Genomic DNA, 20,840 nt, shown 5'->3' with positions numbered 1-20,840 from the left:
TCAGTCATGTCTGACTCTTTGCGACCCCATGGACTGCAGCACATCAGGCTTCCCTGTCCTTCACTATCGCCCAGAGTTTGCTCAGACTCATGTCCATTGAGTCAGTGGTGCCATCCAACCAACTCATCCTCTTTTGCCCCCTTCTCCTCCTGCCCTCAATCTTTCCCAGCATCAGGGTCTTTTCCAATGAGTCAGCTCTTCACATCACGTGTCTAAAACATTGGCACTTCAACCTCATTGTCACTCCTTCCAACAAAAATTCAGGATTGATTTCCTTTAGGGTTGACTGGTTAGATCTCCTTGCTGTCTAGGGACTCTCAAGACTCTTCTCCAGCACCACAGTTCAAAAGCATCAACTCTTCAGAGCTCACCTTCTTTATGGTCCAACTCTCACATCCGTACATAACTACTGGAAAAGCCATAGATTTAACTAGATGGCCCTTTGTTAGCAAAGTAACGTCTCTGCTTTTTAATACACTGTCTAGGTTTGTCATAGCTTTTCTTTCAAGGAGCAACCGTCTTTTAATTTCATGGCTGTAGTCACCATCTGCAGTTATTTTGGAACCCCCCAAAAATAGCAAATGAAAACTGTCCCTATTTCCATTGTTTCCCCATCTATTTCCCATGAAGTGATGGGACCAGATGCCATGATCTTACTTTTCTGAATGTTGAGCTTTAAGCCAACTTTTTCACTCTCCACTTTCCCTTTCATCAAGAGGCTTTTGAGTTCCTCTTCACTTTCTGCCATAAGGGTGGTGTCATCTGCATATCTGAGGTGATTGATATTTCTGCTGGCAATCTTGATTCCAGCTTGTGTTTCTTCCAGTCCAGCGTTTCACATGATGTACTCTGCCTAGCAGTTAAATAAGCAGGGTGACACTATATAGCCTTGAGGTACTCCTTCTCCTATTTGGAACCAGTCTGTCCTTCCATGTCCAGTTCTAACTGTTGCTTCCTGACCTGAATATAGGTTTCTCAAGAGGCAGGTCAGGTCGTCTGGTATTCCCATCTCTTTCAGAATTTTCCACAGTTTATTGTGATACACATAGTCAAAGGCTTTGGCATAGTCAATAAAGCAGAAATAGATGTTTTTCTGGAACTCTCTTGCTTTTTCCATGATCCAGCGGATGTTGGCAATTTGATCTCTGGTTCCTCTGCCTTTTCTAAAACCAGCTTGAACATCAAGAAGTTCATGGTTCACATATTGTTGAAGCCTGGCTTGGAGAATTTTGAGCATTACTTTACTAGTGTGTGACATGAGTGCAATTGTGTGGTGCTTTGAACCTTCTTTGGCATTGCCTTTCTTTGGGATTGGAATGAAAACTGACCTTTTCCAGTCCCGTGGCCACTGCTGAGTTTTCCAAATGTGCTGGCATATTGAGTGCAGCGCTTTCACAGCATCATCTTTCAGGATTTGAAATAGCTCAACTGGAATTCCATCACCTCCACTAGCTTTGTTCATAGTGATGCTTTCTAATGCCCACTTGACTTCACATTCCAGGATGTCTGGCTCTAGATGAGTGATCACACCACTGTGATCATCCGGGTCATGAAGGTCTTTTCTGTACAGTTCTTCTGTGTGTTCTTGCCACCTCTTCTTAATATTTTTTGCTTCTGTTAGGTCCATACCATTTCTGTCCTTTATCGAGCCCATCTTTGCATAAAATGTTCCCTTGGTAACTCCAATTTTCTTGAAGAGATCTCTAGTCTTTCCCATTCTGTTCTTTTCCTCTATTTCTTTGCATTGATTGCTGAAGAAGGCTTTCTTATCTCTTCTTGCTATTCTTTGGAACTCTGCATTCAGATGCTTATATCTTCCCTTTTTTCCTTTGCTTTTTGCTTCTGTTCTTTTCACAGCTATTTGTAAGGCCTCCCCAGACAGCCATTTTGCTTTTATTCATTTCTTTTCCATGCGGATGGTCTTGATCCCTGTCTCCTGTACAGTGTCATGAACCTCATTCCACAGTTCATCAGGCACTCTATCTATCAGACCTAGGCCCTTAAATCTATTTCTCACTTCCACTGTATAATCATAAGGAATTTGATTTAGGTCATACATGAATGGTCTAGCGGTTTCCCCTACTTTCTTCAATTTAAGTCTGAATTTGGTAATAAGGAGTTCATGATCTGAGCCACAGTCAGCTCCCGGTCTTTTTGTGCTGACTGTATAGAGCTTCTCCATCTTTGGCTGCATAGAATATAATCAATCTGATTTCGGTGTTGACCATGTGGTGATGTCCATGTATAGAGTCTTCTCTTGTGTTGTTGGAAGAGGGTGTTTGCTATGACCAGTGCATATTCTTGGCAAAACTCTATTAGTCTTTGCCCTGCTTCATTCTGCATTCCAAGGCCAAATTTGCCTGTTACTCCAGGTGTTTCTTGACTTCCTACTTTTGCATTCCAGTCCAGTTCTCGGTTTATCTACTATTAAAGCCTAGCTTGACAGATTTTGAGTATTAACATACTAGCATGGGAAAAGAGTGCAGTTGTGCAGTACTTAGAACATTCTTTTGCATTGCCCTGCTTTGGGATTGGAATGAAAACTGACCTTTTCCAGTCCTGTGGCCACTGCTGAGTTTTCCAAATTTGCTGGCTTGTTGAGTGAAGCATTTTAATGGCATCATCTGGTGTCATCTTTCAGGATTTGACATAGCTCAGCTGGAATTCCATCCCATCTATTAGCTTTGTTCATAGAAATGCTTTGTAAGGCCCACTTGACTTCATACTCCAGGATGTCTGTCTGTAGGTGAGTGATAACACCATCAAGGTTATTTGGGTCCTTGAGATCCTTTTTGTTTAGTTGTTCTGTGTATTCTTGCCAGCTCTTCTTAATCTCTTCCACTTCTTTTAGGACCCTACCGTTTTTGTCCTTTATTGTGCCTATTTTTGCATGAAATGTTCCCTTGGTATCTCTAATTTTCTTGGAGAGATCTCTAGTCTTTACCATTCTATTGTTTTCCTCTATTTCTTTGCATTATTCACTTACAGTGATGTGAAAATATGCTCCTCATCACTAATTATTAAACAAATGCAAATTAAATCTATAATGAAGTACTGCCTCACAATGGTCACAATAACTATCATTAAAATGTCTACAAATAAGCTGGAGGGGTAGGGGGGAAAAGCTGCACACTGTGGCAGGAATGTAAATTGATACAGCCACTATGGAAAACTGTATGGAAATTACTCAAAGAACTAAAAATAGGGTTGCCATATGATTCAGCAATCCTAAAGGTAGTCATTGAAAAGACTCCTGAATATTCATTGGAAAGACTGTTGCTGAAGTTGAAGCTCCAATAGTTTGGATACTTAATGCTGAGAGCTGACTTATTGGAAAAGACTCTGTTATTGGGAAAGACTGAAGGCAAAAGAAAAAGGGGATGGCAGAGGATGAGATGGTTAGATAGCATCACCTACTCAATGGACATGAATTTGAGCAAACTCCAGGAGAGAGTGGAGGACAAAGGAGACTGTCCTGCTACTGTCCATGAAGATTTGAACATGACTTGGTGCCTAAGCAATGACAGTAATTCATCAATCCCACTCCTGGGCATATATCCAGACAAACCTGTAATTCAAAAAAACATGCACCCCTATGTTCACAGCAGTGCTATTTACAATAGCCAAGATGTGGAAACAACTTAAATGTCAATCCACAGATGAAATGATAAAGAAAATATGTTATACATACACAATGAAATATTACTCAGCCATAAAAATGATGAAATAATGCCATTTGCAGTAACATGGATGGACCTAGAATTTATCATACTAAATGACATATCAAAAAGAGAAACACAAATTCCATATTATATCACTTAAATGTGGAATCTAAAATACAACACAAATAAGCATATCTACAAAATAAAAACAGACTCACAGACATAGAAAATATACATGTGGTTGCAATGGGGGTTGGAGGAGGAAAGGTTGGAAGTTTGGGATTAGCAGATGCAGACTATTATATATAGGGTGGATAAACAATACGGCCCTACTCTGTAGCACAGGGAACTATATTAATATCCTGTGATAAACCAAAATGAAAAAGAATATATATGTATACCTGAATCACTTTTCTGTACAGCAGCAATTTAAATACCACTGTAAATTGACTACACTTCAACAAAAGTTAAAAAGAAAATAAATATTGAAATGTCCAGGGTATATGTACATAGTTTATTATCTTGCCTTTAAATACTCTTAGAGATGAATATCAGGACTGTCAATGTGTGAATTTACAAAATGTTTAGTTCAATAAAAATATTCAATAAGTATATTGAATTTATACCCGCTGGGACTTTGGGTTGTGAAATGCTTGGGTGTGAGTCCCTGCTGCTAGCCTGGGCTTCCAGACAACCTGAGGGTGAGTCAACACTAATGGAAGCTGGGTCTCTTCAGGACCCACTGGGGTTTCAGCTTTGGGACATCCAGTGTGGCATCCAGTTCAGGACAGGAGCCGGTTTCCTCATGACCTGCTGGGAGGTAGAGCTGTTGAGAGAGAATGTCATCCAGAGGACCCAAGACATGGTGGCTACTAATCAACTCTTCCCACAGTTCTTCTTCATAAATGTGGACTCCTACAAGGTCAATGAGCACCACAACTTCCCTTGAACATGATCTGGGGTGTGAGTGAAACATGTCTCTTGAAATTGGCTTCTTGAACTTCTGCTGTGTATTGGATTCTTTATCGATGACCACACCTAGGACACTTCTTGAGGGCAGCAGGAATCTTGCTAGATTTTTCATGGAGAGATTAGATACCATCCTGCAAGAGCAGAATCATCTTCCCAACACATGAAAAAAGAACAGACACCGTCCTGCACCCATATTATCCTCCTCTGCCTGCCTGGCCAATCATGGCAGCAAAAGGCGTCCCTCCTTTTATCACAAGCAAACTCCAGGAAAAAGACTCATATGTAAAGGAAACCAGAATATTGTCTTGAACTACAGATACTTTAGGGCTTTCCAGGTAGCTCAGATGGTAAAGAATCTGCCTGCAATGCAGGAGACCTGGGTTTTATCCCTGGGTTGGGAAGATGCCTTGGAGAAGGAGAGGGCAACCCATTCCAGTATTCTAGCCTGGAGAATTCCACAAACAGAGAAGCCTGGCAGGCTAGAGTCCAAAGGATCACAAAGAGTTGGACATGACTGAGTGACCAACACATAACAATAATAAAAGTCAAAAAGTATGCCAAGCCATTTATAGATGATTGTCATAAGAACATTCGAATAATAGTTTAATTTTTAGATGCATCATTCATATTAACTTTTGTATTTTGAACAATATTTAAAATTAAATGCTAGGCAGGATGTATTAAATTTATATTTTAAAGTATCAAACATAGGTAACATTTTAGAGTTCTTTCACTTTTTAAATTAAAGTGGGTAGAGATGATTGATTGCAGTGGTGTGAATTCTTATGCTTCTGATTCTTTGATCCTAAATCAGAGAGAAAACAAATAGGAAAATGGACAGATTGAATATGGCATAACTTTCCCTGTCATGAAGAGCCTTATGATAAATTGACTTTAAAGAGATGAGAAGTACTTGCAAATAACATTTTGTTTTCTAAAAAAATCTTACTTTGGAAAATATCTTGCTTGAAACAAAATAAACATAAGAAGGTCTACAAATTTGTTCTTGTACCTTTCTTAAGTAGCCATACCGCCATGGATGGAGAAACAAACTAGAAAGCTGCTTAGTTTAAAAAAAAAAAACTGCATATTTTTAGCAGTGAGTATAAAACAGTATTTCAGATCCAGATAATATGGAATTTCAACTCAGCATCCATTTCTTATCTCCTTTGGGCTTCCCCAGTGCCATTCAGAGCCTAGAATTAACATGCACACACACACTCACGTACACGCACAGCACACATACACACATACAAACACAGAGTGAGAGAATTTAAAGTCCTCAATTTCTAGGACATGTGAGATAATTTTAACAACTCAAGGGTATTCAAAGTTTGAGGTTAAACAAACAAATCAGCCTGACAGACCACTTCATTTTATTTTTTTTTAATATTTTTTTCCACTACAGCACTACTTCATCACATCTGATATGTCCTGTGAGCCAAAATTTCAGTCCCTGCTTGATAGTTCACAAATGTTTGAGAGGGTCATTTTCAGACCAGTTATTGCCACTACAGAAACAGTGGACTTACATAAATTTGTTACATATAAGTTGATAAATATAATGTGAGATATTTTATTTATAACCATATTTTCATATAGGAATTAGTGGGTCAAAAGCAGTGATTATTGAATTTACCCTAAACTCATATTCCATGAGTATATTTACTATTAGAAATAAAGTCTAGAAAAAAGTACCCCCAAAATGGGTATTTATAGTAATGCTAGTAATTTATAGTTTGCTTCCCTTGTGGTTCAGCTGGTAAAGAATCTACCAGCAATGTGGAAGACCTGGGTTCAATCCCTGGGTTTGGAAGATCCCCTGGAGAAGGGAAAGGCTACCCCCTCTAGTATTCTGGTCTGGAGAATTCCATGGACTGTATAGTCTACGGGGTCGCAAACAGTGGGACATGACTGAGCGACTTTCACTTTCACTTTGGGTTTCCTTGGTGGTTCAGAGGGTAAAGCGTCTGCCTGCAATGCGGGAGCATGGGTTCAATCTCCAGGTCCCCTGAAGGAGGAAATGGCAACCGACTCCAGTACTCTTGCTTGGTAGGCTACAGTCCATGGGATTGCAAAGAGCTGCACATGACTGAGCAACTTCACTTATCATAGTAATGCACCAAATATTTAGGATATGACAACTGTAGGCTTGATTTAAGTGGAAAGTTAAATTTGAATTTTCCTTTCCCTCTTCATTATTATTATTGGTTACCATAAACTGTTTTCTCAAATTAGTTATGTCTAAATGAATATACATTATCAAGCATTGCATGCTGGATCATCATTTCTTCACCTACTCTAAAATATGATGTTATTTGCATATCAAATGAAAAGGGAAAGAAGGATATCTAATCCAAAATTTCTTGTTTGGTGAAAGAAGGAGAAAAAGTAGGAACAGAAGGAAAAAAAAAGAGCTTAGAAGAAGGAAAAGAGAAAGAAATAAAGGAGGGAGAGAATGAGGAACGAAGGGTAAGAGAACAGCAAAATAATTTAATTTTGTTTGCGTAGGAAAATGATCACATGATTCTCTGAAACAACCTGCGTTATAAACAAGAGGCACTAAAGTGGTGACTCTTGGGTTTTAAACTTTTAGAAACATAATAATTAAATGTTAATTACTTGTCAAATTAACAAAAATGCAAGATTGTTAAACTTTACTGAAAATACTCTTAAATTCTGGCCTAATAACATGCTTTTCCTGAATTGTCCTATATAATTATGGCTGGAGAAAAAGGGGTATATGAGCAGAGTGGGCAAGAAGTTACAACAATTTCAATTCCAAGTAATGAACACAGATTTTTTTTTTTTAATCCAGTGCTAACCATTTCCCCCTTTACTATGAAGATGCTTAATTCTACCGTACTAATGCCCCACTCTCCGTTTTTACCTCCACATACTCTTTCTCCACATACACATACAATCTTTTGCCAATGAACAACTAAAACCTCCCCATGCCACCTCTATTTCCATTGCTTTAGCTCAGACTTTCCATTCCTGCTTGAATTCCTGCTATAACCTACTGATTGTGCTCAATATAACTCAGTCCTCCAACCTATCTTCCGTACTATTTCCTCAGTCTTCAAACTCTTCATGACATTTATTCGTCTAATGGCAATCCCTACACTGTCTTTAATGCAAAATTCATGTCAGTTGCCACAAAATTCATGGATTATCATAAATCTTTCATTGATACAATAAATACTATTACATTTGCTATAAGCAAGAAACTTGGTTAAATTCTGTGATTATGAAGATGAAAAACAGTTATTTCCTTCTTGTATTACACAGTCAAAAGAGAAAATAGGAATACAAATAAGCAAATTGATTGAGATAATTTCTTCAGCAAACTTCAGTAGCAATGAAGAGAAAACAACACTTAATACCTCTTTGAGCAAGTCTCAGCACAAATGAGAGAAGGCAATGGCACCCCACTCCAGTGCTCTTGCCTGGAAAATCCCATGGACAGAGGAGCCTGGTGGGCTGCAGTCCATGGGGTCACTAGGAGTCAGACATGACTGAATGACTTCCCTTTCACTTTTCACTTTCATGCATTGGAGAAGGAAATGGCAAACCACTCCAGTGTTCTTGCCTGGAGAATCCCAGGGACGGGGGAGCCTGGTGGGCTGCCGTCTCTGGGATCACACAGAGTCGGACACGACTGAAGCGACTTAGCAGCTGCAGCACAAATGAAACTTTTCTCTCGTTCAAAGTGATCATTATGTATTCATGCATTTGTTCAATAAATATTTATTGAGTTGTTACTGACAAGTATTAAGAAGGAATGGAAATATATAAATAATTTTTTTGGTGAATGAAAAAAGTAGTGAAAAATTATAAGTTGACTTCAATACTTTCACATTTCCTTGATGAATCCTACAGAAAGTGTTTTTTTAATGAAGTTTAATTTACAATGTTATGTTTCACTTAACTATGTAGCAAAGTGATTCAGTTATACATTTACATATACATACATACATACATATACACATACACACACACACACACACACACACACACACACACACACACACACATATATAGGCTTCCCTGGTGGTTCAGATGGTAAAGAATGAGGGAGACCTGGGTTCAGTCCCGGGGTTGGGAAGGACCCCTGCAGGAGGGCATGGCAACCCACTCAAGTATTCTTGCCTGGAGAATCCCCATGGACAGAGGAGCCTAGCAGCCTACAGTCCATGGGGTTGCAAAGAGTTAGACATGACTGAGTGACTAAGAACATATATATATTCTTTTTCAGAATGTTTTCATTATAGGTTATTATAAGATATTGAGTATAGGTCCCTATGCTATACAGTGAGTTCTTGTTGTTTATCTATTTTGTATATAGTAATATATATATATTAATCCCAAACTCCTAATTTATCTCTCCCTCCCTACCTTCCTGCTATCCCCTTTGGTAACCATAAGTTTGCTTTCTATGTCTGTGTATATTTATGCTTTATAAATAAGTTCATTCATATCATTTTTTTTTAGATTCCACATATAATTGACATAATATGACACTGTTTGTCTCAGCTACTTTGCTTAGTATCATAATCTGTAGGTTCATCCATGTTGCTGCAAATGGCATCATTTCATTCTTTTTATGGCTAAGTAATATTCCATTATATGTATACACCACATCTTCTTTATCTATTCATCTGTCAACGTACATTTAGGTTGTATCCACTTCTTGGCTATTGTAAATAGTGCTAGTATGAACATTGCAGTGCCTGTACCTTTTCAAATTACAGTTTTCTCTGGATATATGCTCAGATGTAGAGTTACAGGATCCTATGGTAACTCTACCTTTAGTTTCTTAAGGAGCCTCTAATAATCAGCAATATTGAACATCTTTTCATGTGCTCATTTGTCATCTTCATGTCTTTTTGAAGAAATGCTTCTTTAGTTCATCTGCTCATCTTTTTGATAGCTTTATTATTATTATTAAGCTATATGAGTTATTTGTATATTTTGGAAATTAAGCCTTTGTTGGCAGCGTTGTTTGCAAATATATTATCTCCAACTGTAAGTTTTCTTTTGTTTTGTTTACGGTTTACTTTGCTGTGCTGAAGCTTTTAAGTCTAATTATGCTCCATTTATTTATTTTTGTTTTTATTTCCATTACTCTAGGGGATACATTCGAAAAACTACTGCTGCTATGGTTTCTTCTAGGCATTTTATAATATCCAGACTTACATTTATGTCTTTAATCCATGTTGAGTTTATTTCTTACATGGCCTAAGCAAATGTTCTAATTTCATTCTTTTACACATACATTCTCTTACATGTTTCTAAAGACTATTTGTTGAGATAACTTTCTATTATGTATTCTTGCCTCATTTGTCTTAGATTAATTGATTAAAACTACACGGGTTTATTTCTGGGATTTCTGTTCTATTCCATTGATCTATATGTCTGTTTTTGTGTCAGTACCATACTGTTTTGATTACTGCAGCTTTATAGTATAGTCTTAAAGCAGAGTGTGTGATTCTTCCAATTTTGTTCTTCTTTCACAAGATTATTTTGGGTATCCAGTGTCTTTTATGTTTTCTATACAAATTAAAAAAAATCTAGTTCTGTGAAAAAATGCTATTGGTAATTTGAGAGGGTTTACATTGAATCTGTAGATTGCATGGTACAGACATTTTAAACAATATTCATTCTTTCAATCCAAGAATATGGCATAGCCTTCAATTTGCTTATGTTGTCTTAAATTTCTTTCACCAGCATTTCATAGTTTTTGGATTACAAGCCTTTTTCCTCCTTAGGCAGCTTTTTCCTGTTTCTTTTATTCTTTTTGATGTGATAGTAAATGGGATTGTTTCCTTAGTTTCTCTACAGAAATTTTACAGAAGGTTGTGTTGGACAACATGATACATCAGGCAGAGTCCTCTTCAAGACTGATGAATGTATTCTGCCAAATGTATATAGTGCTTTGAGCAGGCAGCCCAAAACTGTGGGCATTTTTTTATTACCTTGTCTAAAGAGACTTGCCTACAGAAGATGATGCCCTCTTTCCTAGGCAGCCTATATTCAGTGATTAATCAATATGAGGAGACAAAAGCTCAGTTTCCTTACACAACTACCTTAACCTCAAGCTCATCATGGGGTCAGCTGTGGCCTTTTTTGAGTCACACTGCAGCCCAGCTTCCTCACTGCCTAATCCTTAGTCTACCTTCCACAGCTGGGGATTCCAAAAACATATCCTAAAAAACCTCCTGCATATTAATATTTAACTCAGAATATCATTCCCAGAGAAACCTACATGTTATATAGGTACACCATTTCCCCCCTTAATTACCAGTTGTAAATTTCAGTTCAGCTCAGTTCAGTTCAGTCACTCAGTCGTGTCCAACTCTTTGCGACCCCATGAATCGCAGCACACCAGGCCTCCCTGTCCATCACCAACTCCCGGAGTTCACTCAAACTCACGTCTATCAAGTCGGTGATGCCATCCAGCCATCTCATCCTCTGTCATCCCCTTTTCCTCCTGCCCCCAATCCCTCCCAGCATCAGAGTCTTTTCCAATGAGTCAACTCTTCGCATGATGTGGCCAAAGTACTGGAGTTTCAGCTTTAGCATCATTCCTTCCAAAGAACACCCAGGACTGATCTCCTTTAGAATGGACTGGTGGGATCTTCCTGCAGTCCAAGGGACTCTCAGGAGTCTTCTCCAACACCACAGTTCCAAAGCACCAATTCTTCCATTCAGCAATTCAATATATACTTCAAATATGGCAATGAATTCACATAACTCTGAACTGGCTCAGAATAATGATTCCCAAAGGGCTGGAAGAAGCAATTATAAAAATGTAATAGTTAGCAAAGTTGTTTTTATACATTCTATCCTAAATTTAACTTCATAGATGAGGATAATATAGCTAATGTTCATTGCAGTATACCAAAAGCAGTAAATGAGATTTTAACAAATAAAATCCTAAAGTTATAATTATTTAATAATATTTTACTTTGTACTCAGTTATTTGCAATTGAGTAGTATTAGAAAGCACAAATCTCAGCAAATAAAACATTTAAACTTACAAAATTTTAATTGAATTCTAAAACATGTGCAGACCACTAAATATATTTTTTTGCTTGTCTAAATTATGGAGGCTGCAGTAAATTCTTACTGATTGAAATTTTTTAAATGCCAAGATAAATAAATACAGCTACATTCATTTGCCATGTTTAATAATATGCATGCAGAAACATGCAGTAATACCCACATACTGTGAAGTATCTTGCTGTTTTGAAAATAATATTCTATATTAAAATTATAGTGGGTAATAAAACAGTATAAATTTAAAATATATATATATCACCAAAAAAAGCCTAAAACATTATGATATGTTTATACTGCATTTTTCAAAATGTTACTACTGTTTACCCTATACTTTATATGCATAAAACTATAATAATTTTTAGAATTTAGATTCACAGTTTAAACCTTTACCTCTAAGGACATTCATAAATTTAATTACTGTTTCTACATGTTTACTTAAATAAATCCACATATTGTGTTTACTGTGACAGACATAAAAGCAAATCTCTAATTTCCCTGGACTGTGTCTTTCCTTTTGGTCAAAGTATTATCAACATTTTAAGATGTTAAAATTTGCTTCCTCTTGAGCACCTAAAATTTTTATCCTTGTAACTTTAGGATACTTTTAACATGAACACTTTATCATATTTTAAGAGAGAAAAAAATCACCCTAAGGCAGTCACCTATTAGTATTCTGCCTTAACTAAATGGATTATGGACTTTGAAACTAAACCTGAACATGTCTTAAAATGGTGCCCGAGCTTAACTATCTTGTACTATAAATATGGAAGGCACTTTGACAATAATTGGATCTCCCTAATACCCATATGGATTCCAATATTGCAGAAAGGAAATGGATTGTAAATGTTGGCAACTAAGCCTAACTATACTTCCATATGTATGCTTTACCAAGCACAGGATTTGGAATTTGAACTGTTGTTACAAACCATTTTTTGCTAATTAGAAACGTCTTCATTTTTCACCTTCACACATAAAGTTGCAAGAAGCCCAATGTTCGCCTTGCTTATCTCAAATTCCCATTTGGCAGGCAATGTGAAAACTAACTCCCAGAGAGCTGTCATATGCCTGGAGTCTCCAAGTTGGCACAGCTACTAGCTTTGACCTCAGGGAATTTTCATGTGTGAGTCTTCCTGTGGCTTACCTCTGAGAGTTCTCTCTAAATTGAAAGAGAGCAAGAGGGATGGGTAAAACAACAGCTCAACAAGCGAGGTTTATTTTAAGTGGTACACGAAAACAATTCTCTTGCAGGACCAAAGTGTTCCAACATAGTCTCAGATAATTACTCTTACAAAGTAATTCAGGAAGAGAAAGGCCAATTAGCTTAACAATTAAAAGGTGTGCTAACAGCACAGTGCACATTCATCTGAATTAACACCCACAAATATTTCTATAGACATCACATCAATCAGAGTGGAAGAAATATAGATCTTGGTGACTATGCTCCAATTATCATCACGTACCATCCACTGGCATAGGATCAGATTGTTCCCTGTTTATATTACAGCCACCACAGGCAATCTTACTTGCTTCTTCGCAAACAAAGGAAGATGACTGGATCAAACATAAAGGAAATCTAACATTCAGGATTCAACTAGTAAAAACCATTATGTATTTCTAGATGCCAGCCGGATCTCAATATTTGAACTGTGTAATATGTTCTTTTCACTAATTCTTCTGGAGTATTTTCAGTTATTGCTGAATTGGTAGTATTATAGTTTCTGTTTTTACTGCAGAGTGGTAGAGAGCCAGAATCTGGTGAGTAAGCTCCCTGCATCAGGTTCCAGCTTGGTCATCTACTAACTCACTTTGAAAAACTGAATTAAATAACCATTTGTGTGAGCCATTTGCCTATTGGCCCTCAGTTTCATTTCCTGCTCTGCTCTTATTCTGCTTTTCTACAACAGGAAACTACATTTCCCAGGCTCCTTGGCTTTCTCTTTTCTGGGCAAGTGCAGTCCAAGGGAGGAACTTTTGAAGACTAGAGGACAGATTGAGCCAATGTGTTGGCTCAGTTGGTAAAGAATCCACCGGCAATGCAGGAGACCTGGGTTCAATCCCTGGGTCAGGAAGATCCCCTGGAGAAGGAAATGTAACTCAGTCCTGTATTCTTGCCTGGGAAATCACAGGGACAGAGGAGCCTGGCCATTTACAGTCCATGGGATGGCAAAGAGCAGGACACAACTGAGCAACTAAACCACCACCAAAGGACAAACTGAGATGAAAGAGCTGGATATTTCTCTGCCTTCTGTGGTGTCTCTGGCAAGTTTTATGCTTCAGGGTCCTACTTGGACAGACAATCATTCACTGGGCACCCATAGAGTGGACTTACTGGGCTTCTGCACAGCATCCCCAAATCCAGACAAAGGTACTATCTCTCTACATCCCTCTAGAGTTGGAGGTAGCTTCTTCTCCCATTATTTACATAATCAATTTCCTTTATTAAATCTCCTCTTTCTGAAATACATTGAGAGATTCCTATTTCCCTAATCGGACCCTGAGAGTTACACCTACCTATCACTACTTTAGTAGAGGTCCCCATCTATTAGCTCAGCTGGTAAAGAATCCACCTGCAAAGTGGGAAACCTGGGTTTGATCCTTGGGTTGGGAAGATCCACTGGAGAAGGGAAAGGTTACTCCAGTATTCTGGCCTGGAAAATTCCATGGATTGTATAGTCCATGGGGTCGCAAAGAGTCAGACATGACTGAGCGACTTACTTTCACTTCACTCCAATAATAATAAGGATCCTACAAAGTAATTTTGTGTATTATCAGTGCAGTTGTTCTCAAGCTTCAGGGTGCCTCAGATTCATTTGAACAGCTTGTTATGGGGCTGGTATCAAGGTCTCACCCTCAGAGTTTCTGATTCATTAGGTATAAAGTAGCGGCCCTGACTTTTGCATTTTTAGTAAGTTACCAGGCTATCCAGAGAAGGCAATGGCAACCCACTCCAGTACTCTTGCCTGGAAAATCCCATGAACAGAGGAGCCTGGTAGGCTACAGTCCATGGGTTCGCTAGGAGTCAGACAGGATTGAATGACTTCACTTTAACTTCTCACTTTCATGCATTGGAGAAGGAAATGGCAATCCACTCCAGTATTCTTGCCTGGAGAATCCCAGGGACAGGGGAGCCTGGTGAGCTGCCGTCTATGGGGTCGCACAGAGTCGGACACTACTGAAGCGACTTAGCAGCAGCAGCAGCAGCAGTAAGTTATCAGGCGCTGCTGATTTACCGACCACACTTTGAGAACCATTGTGTGTAAAAGGCTTCCCTTACTATAAGTACTCAATAAAATTCTAAGAATTAGTACTGAACTATTATCTTATATTTTTTTTTGTCCTTCTATTTAAAGATGTAGCCACGATTTAAAGAATTTCTCAAATTCAGAATAGATAAGTGAATCTGAATATGAGGGAATTGTATGCATATGTATTTGTATCATTTTATGCAGGATTGAATTGTTCAAACTTTTTCTTTTGAGTGTGGTTATCATATATACCGTCTTAAATAGATGCACAGGCAAATGGATAAATGATAGAAATAGAGAAATATTTTTTTTGCTTGTACATACTGAACATGACTGTTGAGATTTCTGTATTTAACAGAGTACTTTGTTGAAATTAGACACATTTGGGTTATATACAAGCAACAACTTTCTTTCCTACAAAATACAGTATAACTAAATTTTTAAAAAAGTATTGTTGTTTTGTGAATGACGTATTCCAATATGTAAAACAACATGTCACTTTTAAAAATTCTTAGTTTATTATTAGAAATAAGTGCTACATGATTTACTACCTGTATGGCTATACTGAGGGCCTCCCAGGGTGTGTGGTGGTAAAGAATCCACCTGCCAGTGCAGGAGATGCAAGAGACCTGGGCTGGATCCCTGGGTCAGGAAGATGCCCTGGAGAGGGAAATGGCAACCCATTCCAGTATTCTTGTCTGGAAAATCCCACGGATAGAGGAGCCTGGTGGGCTTCAGTCCAGGGAGTCACAAACAGACACGACTGAGCGTGCGCACACACACACACATGCATGCACACACACACATATACATGCACACACATTTGGCTATACTGATGATCCAGTTATACAGGCTGAGTATATCTTGAGCCTAAAACTCCAGTTTCAAATACAAAACAACTGTCTTAACTTTATATCTATAAATATATAAAATCTCTGATACAGCTAATCAAATAAAATTGATTAAAATGGGGATAAATTAAAAAATGTATCTTTTATATGTTTATATATCTAGATATCAATATCTATATTTATCTTCTACCTCTTTAAAATGCAAAGATTACTTAAAGGTGTATGAAAATCAATCTCATTATAGGTTTCTTTTAGATTTGGGGTATTTTCTCCCATTCTAATCTTTACAACTGACTCACCTAAAACTCGTTGACAGGCAGTATTTTCTTTTAAACTAAATTTTACCTCAAAGTATTTACCTAAAGTCGTTTGTCCCAAAAGCAAGGTTTTGTCCCAATTTATCTATATGCTTTTAATAGAAACAACTCTTCTCTAATTTGCAACCTAATATTTCATTGATTTATACACAAAATATGAAAAGGATGAAAGGTTTTAAAAGCAGTTGTAACTGACCCTTCTCACTTGTACAGTTCAGTTGGCATGATCATGTTAGTATGAATTTATTGATGCTATCATGTAATCTAGTCATTAGTGTTTGGTAGCTGTAGTAGTTTTCTGTCACTGTGTAACAAGTCACCATGAATTTAGCAGATAAAAACACCATATACTTATTATCTCATGGGTCAGGAATCTGGGACAGGTCAACGGGGTCCTCTGCTCAGGGTCTCACACAGCTGAAATCAAGACATTGGCCAGCGACATTCTCAGTTGGAGTCTCTGCAAGAGAGGACTCTGATTCCAAATTCACTGACTTAGACAGAGCTTGTTTTCTTGTGGCTATATGAGTGAGCTCACTATTTTGTGTTAGCTGTCAGCCACACATTGCTCTCAATAACTAGAGGCCACACACCACACTTTGTCACTTATATGCAGTTCAAAACATGGCCTTCTGCTTCTTCAAAGCCAGAAGAAGGCTCTCTCATGCCTTGAACCCAGCTTCAGGAAGGTTCACCTCTGCTTGAGGGTTCACCTGATTAGGTAAGGCCCACCCAAGATAATTTCCATTGTGATTAACTAAAAGTCAATGGTTTGAGACCTCTATAACATTTACAAAATTACTTTGCTTTTATCAAATATCAAAACCTAGTCACTGGGGTGAAGTCCATTATAGTCACCGTGCTATGCATAGAGAAGAGGACAGGACTATACAAGACATGTATACCAAAGGATCACAATCTGGAGGTCATTTTAGAATTGAGCCCATCACATTGTCTATGAGTATGAGTTAATTTGTATAACATACAGAGTTAGTGGAACGGTTGATTTATCTAGTAAGTGAGATAATGAAGGTGGCTGAGAGTTTGCATTTTAGTTGTATTTACATGGTATTGCTGCTTTCTTATGGGACATTAGTAGTCACTTATATAACTATTCAGAATAGTTATCAAGGAGTGCAGAAAAACTCCCAGAGAGATCATATTTTTATATTTTAGTTTCAAAGGTCTGTATATACAAAGTCTATCAAAGAAGTATGAAAACATTGATTTAGATGGTATATGATTGGAACAATTTGGTAGATAAATGACAAAATATCTTGTGGCACTATGTTTTCAAATTATACATAAATAGACTTGGTTATGTTGTACTTTGATATTCATGACAATAGTAATAATAATAATAATACTGTAATAATGTTAAGATTGCATGTTTATAATATTTTAAGTAGTTTGAAAGTATTTTTGTGTTTTCCCTCAATTAGTTCACACAACAAACTACAGTAGGTATAACTCTCACTATTTTCCAATTAAGGGATTTTAGATAAAGTGAGATTAATTTTCCTAAGGTCACACAGCAAGTACTACCAGTTTAGTTCAGTCACTCAGTCATGTCCAATTCTTTACGACCTCATGGACTGCAGCACACCAGGCCTCCCCGTCTATCACCAACTCCTGGAGTTTACTCAAACTCATGTCCATTGAGTCGGTGATGCCATCCAACCATCTCATCCTCTGTTGTCCCCTTCTCCTCCTGTCCTCAATCTTTCCCAGCATCAGGGTCTTTTAAAATGAGTCAACTCTTCGCATCAGGAGGCCAAAGTATTGGAGTTTGGGCTTCAACATCAGCCCTTCCAATGAACACCAAGGACTAATCTCCTTTACGATGGACTGGTTGGACTCCTTGCAGTCCAAGGAACTCTCAAGAGTCTTCTCCAACACCACAGTTCAAAAGCATCAATTCTTTGGTGCTCAGCTTTCTTTATTGTCCAACACTCATATCTATACATGACTACTGGAAAAACCATAGCCTTGACTAGATGGACTTTTGTTGGCAAAGTAATGTCTCTGTTTTTTAATATGCTGTCTAGGTTGGTCATAACTTTCCTTCCAAGGAGTAAGCATCTTTTAATTTCATGGCTGCAGTCATCATCTGCAGTGATTTTGGAGCCCAAAAAAATAAAGTCAGTCACTGTTTCCACTTTCCCCATCCATTTCCCATGAAGTGATGGGATCAGATACGATGATCTTAGTTTTCTGAACGTTGAGCTTTAAGCCAACTTTTTCACTCTCCTCTTTCACTTTCATCAAGAGGCTCTTTAGTTCTTCACTTTCTGCCATAAGGGTGGTGTCACCTGCATATCTGAGGTTATTGATATTTCTCCTTGCAATCTTGATTCCAGCTTGTGCTTCATCCAGCCCAGTGCTTCTCATGATGTACTCTGTATATAAGATAAATAAGCAGGGTGACAATATACAGCCTTGACATACTCCTTTTCCTATTTGGAACTAGTCTGTTGTTCCATGTCCAGTTCTAATTGTTGCTTCCTGACCTGCATACAGATTTCTCAAGAGGCAGGTTAGGTGGTCTGGTCTTCCCATTTTTTTCAGAATTTTCCACAGTTTAGTACTCTATTAGTTGGTAGATTTGCACCTAACCTCAGACAATACTGATTCCTGAGCCAACACCGACTCCTGAGCCAACACCGACTCCTGAGCCAACACCTCTAAACCCCAAATCTACACCAACACCTTAATCTTGAGCCCCCAATGTGTTTGAGTTATACATCAACCTACAAGCTAGCCCACACCTCCCCTCATCTCCATACAGACAGACTTTCTTTTTATTAATGTCTGTTTCTATAAATGATTCATGATGGATTTTTAAAAATCAAAATACATGAAAACACCCATACCAATAGGGGGAAGAAAATTTATATATAATGTGAATGAAACCATGAGCATTTTCTGGTTTGGAATTGAACTTCCAGAAAAGAATCATAAAGAAACTAATACTTTGTAATTCAAATATTAACCAGCATAATATTTGCATCTTTTCTGGGTCCCAAAGGGCTGTGGAATCATTGTCCTTTTGTATTAAAAGATATTTTCCAAATATTAACCATACCATTGTTATTCATTAGGATATTATATATATACACACTATATATATATATATATATATACACACACACAGAGAGTACATGTGGTTATTCATGTAGAACATGCAGAATATACACATGTATAACAAAGGAAAATATAAAATTAGTTGATCTTTATTAGAGATACTTCCCTGGTGGCTCAGAAGGTAAAGAATCTCTCTGCAATGCAGGATACCTGGGTTTGATCCCTGGATCAGGAAGATTCCCTGGAGAAAGGCACGGCAACCCACTCCAGTATTCTTGCCTGGAGAATTCCATGGACTGAGAAGCCTGGTGGACTACAGTCTATGGGGTCACAAAGAGTCAGACATGACTGAGCGACCAACACTTTCACTACTTTCACTACAAAGGTAATTGCCAATTCCTCATTTCCACTTAGACATGAATCACTTTTTTGGTCTACATATACGTTGCTTTGAATACTCAGTAAATGCAACTCTTACTCTGATTTTAACAATAGCTTTAAATGCTGCATTACCATGTTAGCTGAGTTCATATATGAGAATAGAGCAATGTTCTCTTCTTTCGGCTTTGAAAGGATGTACTACAGTGATGACAGGAGCTAGACATGGGATAGGTCTCTCCTCTGTGCTCCTGACTATCCCTAATACACATTAAGAGCCTCTGAAAATTCTATTCCATATGAAGGAGAGAAAGGAAGTCGTTAGGCAACAAGACTGAGAAGAAAAGCTAAAAAAGCTGACTGTTAAAATGATGAGAGAGTTCGTAAAGGAAAAAGCCATGTAATTAACTCTGCAACTCAAGAGCACAGCACACTCTGGTAGCAAAGGAAATCATGTGAACATGAAAGGAAAATAATAAGATTAACTAAAACTTTTTTTAGCCATTGTGTGAGCTGTTTTAAAGAAAAATTCATATCCCAGTAGTTTGGGTGAAAAAGTTCAAGATTTATAAGGAATACCTTCCCTGTTTCTCTCTGTATACTCTTGTTTATTCATACTTACCTCTGTATAAGAAAACTTTGACCCTGAACAATGGGTTCAACAAACTTTACAGAGTAATTTTTTTTTAATATAAAAATACAATAATCCAAAACAAGAAGACTGATGAGCTGTCAATGGACACAAATCGTTCTTCCTTCTCAACTTCTGGAATTGAAATTGGCTAACTTCCCCAGCCTCTGATCCTGCCCTGGCAGTCAGAGTTCATTTCCATCCTGTGTGGAATGTGATCCCCTGATATGTTAAAAAGATGCTTCATTCTACTAACATTTCTTAATAATTGGAAATGTGTTTTATGTGGCATACATTTTCAGTGCTTATCATATTTTGTTTTTGTTTCACCAAACCTCATCTTGATGGATTGAGATAGTTTGTGTAATTTTCATTATCTGATCATCAAAACACTTATTTGTATTAAAGACAAATAGATGTTTAATTCAGTGGTTTATATTTCTAGAGCTGAGATCTGTGCACATTTTGAGGGCCTGTGTGACATGGTGGTGTGCTAACTTCTATCAGCAAAAGGATCCCACAGGCCAGGACTCTGCGTTTTGAGAGTTGGCACTGAGGAAACATTTGAACCCTGTGAATTTCAAGTCTCCTTGTACTGTGACTGCCAGAAAGTTAAAAACGTTAAATAATCTTTC

This window comes from Budorcas taxicolor, chromosome 3 (assembly GCF_023091745.1).
Source record: "Budorcas taxicolor isolate Tak-1 chromosome 3, Takin1.1, whole genome shotgun sequence".
Taxonomy (NCBI): domain Eukaryota; kingdom Metazoa; phylum Chordata; class Mammalia; order Artiodactyla; family Bovidae; genus Budorcas; species Budorcas taxicolor.
This window is presented reverse-complemented; position numbering follows the sequence as displayed.